This window comes from Acomys minous, assembly GCF_964271855.1.
Source record: "Acomys minous genome assembly, chromosome: 5".
NCBI classification, from domain to species: Eukaryota; Metazoa; Chordata; class Mammalia; order Rodentia; family Muridae; genus Acomys; species Acomys minous.
This window is the reverse complement of record NC_140494.1, coordinates 66,073,075-66,077,816: the sequence shown is the minus strand read 5'-3', so window position 1 is coordinate 66,077,816 and position 4,742 is coordinate 66,073,075. Positions and strand designations below refer to the sequence as shown.

The 4,742-nt window shown below is 49.8% G+C and overlaps 1 pseudogene across 1 annotated transcript; it reads right to left on the bottom strand.

The window, feature by feature from the left end:
• On the bottom strand, positions 1–1,536 carry LOC311598078 (F-box/LRR-repeat protein 19-like; annotated as a pseudogene). The gene has a single exon. The product of its transcript is annotated as an F-box/LRR-repeat protein 19-like (transcript).
• Positions 1,537–4,742: the final 3,206 nt, after the last annotated feature.

Here is a 4,742-nt window from a genome sequence, read left to right as displayed (position 1 = left end):
GATATCAGTGCAGGTGGGAAAAGGGAAGGCTGGCTCAAGTCCCGGGGCAGAAATCCCAAGATATTAAACTGAGGAGTGTCAAGTCATGAAGAAAATAACCTGGCCTCACGTTAGGCGGTGAAATGAGGGCAAGAGGTCCAGGAACTGGTAGTCTTTTACATCTTTAATCCAATGGAGGTCCAAGAAGCACGATGCAGGCAGTGGGGTGGAGCCCAGGGCAGAGGTGGAGTGCCAGGACCACCCAGAAAGCACCAACTCCTGCAAGCCTTACAGTCGGTTCAGAAAACGCATGAGCTGCTTTTTGTGGAAACACCTGTCCATCTGAGGTCCAGAGCACATGGCTGGTGGCAAACCACCCCATTAAGCATGGGTGGGGTCAGCGGCTTCCTCCGGCTTAGGTCCATCCGAGGCCACAGACGCTTGTAGCACCAGCAGCTCAAAGTCTGGCAGACTCGCATGCAGACACATCGCTCTCAGGGTCCAAGGTGCTGAAAGACATGGAGCCATGCAGCCCGAGGCAGCAGCAAAGGCAGAGTGTCAGGCTCAGGGCTTGGGGTGGGGAGGCACATAACTGTGGAGGCTATGGTGGTGGGGCAGGGCCCAGGGGTCAACTGAGCAGTGCTTCCCCCACTGCCAGGGCATTTAGCCCACCGCTACCCCATGGTTTTCTTCTCGCCAGAGCTGCCCCAGGCTGGCTGAAGGACATTCCAGGCCTCCCCAGGAGCTTTGTCCTTACTAAGCTATGTGCCCTAGGAGTCTGAGTCTGTGTCTGAGTCCTAGGAGGAAGAAGAGGTATCAGGCACCCGCTCCAGCAGCTGGCACATATGCTTGAAACGCTCGAGTTTCTCCCTCTGTGGTGATAGGAATGGTGCTGCCGGGCCCTCAGCAGAAGCCATAGGTGGCTTGAGTTTCTCCCAGTTCTCGGGAGGGAGCCTAGGGTGGCAGAATGAGAATGCCTGGCTGGGATTCCGAAGCCTGGGGGGTGGGGGGTGGGGGTTAGGGGAGAAGGCCAGGGCTGCCTGGGTCTGCTCCTCAGAGGAGGCAGGCATCTCCACCCACCTTCTTCAAGTGCCTCTCTTGGCCTCCTTTCACCTTTTTCCTTGGGGTCGGGGGTCTCATTCCCTGCCTCCCACTCCTTCTGTTTGGGGGCCCAGACACATGTTCAGGGGGAGGGCCAGCAGGTAAGGTTCCCTTTCTTCTGGGCAGAGGTGGAGGTGGTGGCTCCTCTGTCAGCTTCCATCCACCCCTCACCACTGTCAACCCTGTGGTGCCCTGGACCCTCACCTGCATCCTTGTCCATCCTTCCTGGGTACCTTGGGGGCACTCCCAGCAGTTGGGGATCTCTGAATTGATAGCACCCTCAGCCTTTCCCATCTTCAGGCAGCCAGGGTGGATGATCCCGTTGCAGACTGTATACTCCATGAGGCTCAAACCAAACTTCTCTTCCTCTCCATGCACCTTCCTCCTTCCCAGCTTCCCCACACAGAAGGAACACAGCTGCGCAGCGCACTGCTGAAGCAGGGAAGACTGCTTCATGCGCCCGCCCCACCGACGTCCCCAGCTTCTTCAGGTCTCCTCAGAAATGGCAGTCCCCGCACTCAGCACACGCATACAGCTGTGTGTGGAAGCACGGGCACAGCGCACTGCCGAAGCAGGCAAGACCACTTCATGCGCCCGCCCCGCCAACTCCCCCAGTTTCTTCATGTCTCCTCAGAAATGGCAGTCCCCACACTCAGTTCGCACACAGGCCTGGCAGCGGCGGCAGCAGCAGGTTCCGCGTTGGTGCGCTCCAGCCCCAGGGCCCTGGCTGCTCGAAGACATTGGGAGTGTCAACATCACCGAAGACTCTCACGTGTCCCGGGAGCCATCTCCTGGCGGGTAGGCGGCCAGTGGCAACGCAGGGCGGGAAACTCTCGGAAAGCCTAGGTCTATGCTTCCTGAGGGCGCTCGGCCCCTCCCTCCAGGGGAGGGCGGGACAACAGCGAGTGGAGGTCGGGAGCGCCAGGCCAGGCCCTCCCACCGGCTGCTGCAAGGCCCTTCCAAGGGAAGGTCCTGCTCTGGGGGGGGGGGGGGGCTCAGTCACTCAGCCACTCAAGGCCAACGGGGGGCTCCTTGGGCACAGGGTGCTCAGCTTCTGCCCAGGCCCCATTTAGTCCCGGTACGAGTCTCAGCTCCCCACCCCCACCTCTCCCCAAAGGCCCCAACCTTTAACTGGCCCCTTCTCAGGTCCAACTGTCTAGACGTCCAGGGAAAATCCAGGGCTCCCCACCATTTCCGGGGTTCAAACCCCTCCCACTGCTGGTTCACGGGGGGCGGGGGGAGGGGGGCGGTCGCTGCAACCTACCACCCTCCCCTGGGTCCGCCTGACACACAGAGGCAGGGCAAAGAGGGGGGGGTCAGTTTTTTCATTTTTTAACACTGTTGCTTTTCTTTAAAACTTGCAGGGCACATTAAAATTTCTTCTGCAAGACATGTATCAGCTTGCACATGAAAATGACCCTCCATGTCTTCTAGAACTTGACAACGGTCCTCAATATTATGGTCTCCCAGATTGTAGCTTAAAATATAGTATAAGAAATATATTATATATTATTGGAAATTAAGAAAATTTAAGTTATTACATTCAGAGTCTCTAAGAACCATGCCTGATTTATTCACCTCATTCTTCCTCATTCTCATTTGAAATTGCAGAAGAACATCAGTAACAGAGAAACATTTGTCCCCTGACTTTAAAAAGCAAAACATAATTCAGTCCTACCTACAGCAGCTTGGTTCCTGTAGGGCTCCAGCATCACATCCTTGTAGAGACTCTTCTGGGAAGGATCCAGCAAAGCCCACTCTTCCGAGTGAAGTTCACATGCTCATCATCATAGGTCACTGCATCCTAAAGTATGCTGTACATGTGTACACAGAAAGCAGGATACTGACATCACTGTACATGTCTGCACCATTGACAACATAGTCGTGTAACTCTGGTGCTTCCTCCACTCATTTTCAGACACAAAAGTTCTACTGTAACCACCAAGTCATTTTAGAAGGAAACTGAATAACGAGGTTCATCTCCATCAAGGGCCAGCCTTGACACACACATTAGTATTTGCACAGGACACAGTGTTGGCAAATTCCAAAGAACTATCTGATGCTTTATCAATTGAGCTATTTGGTTTTTCTGGCTCTTCTGCTGCCAAAGCCGCTCCTTAGCTAAGGAGTCTATTACCTAAGGGCAGGTGGCTGTGACAGTTTCCTGATGTAAACAGCAGGAGGCTGTAAAAGAAAAACCATAGTTTGCTTTTAAACTTAGTGACTTACTTAGGCATTCAACAGTGGCTTGAAGGAGAGGGGGGAAAAAAGAGGAAAAAAAAAAAGACTTTAAACATACACTCATACAAGTAAAATAAACATGGGCTTTGAACAGCAGATTCCCACAAGCTTTCCTGTGGTGATGGCGTTGGTTTTAGCAGTCTCTTTTGCGAAGAATGCAGCAAATCCAGGCCATCCTCAGGGAACCTTCCACTATATCAGCACACGTAAGCAATGAGACATGCAGACAGGTACACATTCATACACACAAGGGAGTTCCCAATTTTACACACACACACACACACACACACACACACACCAACAACAACAACATGTAGATATTTAAACATGCATACACATATCTATTCACATGTGAACATATATACACAGACACATAGTAAATGGGTAGGACAGGCTCTAGCAAGCCCCTCTCTCTTTTATTCTTGTCCTATAGGTTTTTATCTTCCCTATACAATCATTACAGAAGAGAATGACAGTAGGACTTTAATTTATTTCACTAGAACTATATCTAACTGAACATTTTTTGCTCATTAAAGTTTAAATAGTAGTTTTATCTATAAGCTCACTGAGTCCCAAGCAGAAGCTTTATCTTTTTCTTATTTCATATGTACATTATGTATTTAAAACAAGAGTTTTTGGTGCCAAGGTTGTTATCAAGAAACAGGGGTCTGTCCTGTCTTGTACAGAAAACCATTTGTTCTTTGTTTTTATATTCATATGGTCTTTCTTATTGTGGTAAACACCTAGGACTCAGCCTGGACTAAACCTAGAATGAATGCATTCCCTTGATCATTAATGTGGTTTAATCTTGCTTTTCTTACTGGTGTAATTCATGTGGTTCGCAGAACTCCTAGCAGTTTTTTGATAATTTGTAGGAGGGCTAGACGTTACTTGAATCTATTCAGAAATCACTATCAGGAACTATATAATCACCTTCATACGATTATGCAGGAGATCTGCATAATGCATTATGCCAGACACAAGAGAGAAGCATGGAAAGACAGTGTAGCAACAGGAAGCAGTTTTGAGGCAAAATAACTTAGGCTTTTCCTAAACCAAGGGATAGAGCTGTGAAAAATGAGTGGGCTGCCTCCAGAGGCTCACAGGCTTGCTTTTGCCAATCCTCCATATCTCTTGGCATTTGTCGTTTCTGTGTCCTTTGAACAGGAAATAGCCTCGCAAGAGAAATGTCAATTAACAGACATAGAGAAAGAACCACACAGATCACACATCAGAGAAATTGTAGGAACAATTACTAACTACAAAAATGATGGGCAAGCTGGGTATCCTTGCTCATGCCTTTAATCCCTGCACTCAGGAGGCAGAGGCAGGTGCCAGCCTGTTCTATGCCATGACGTACATATTAAGATCCTGACTCCCTTCAAAAAAAAAAAAAATCAATCAAACAAACAAACAAAAAA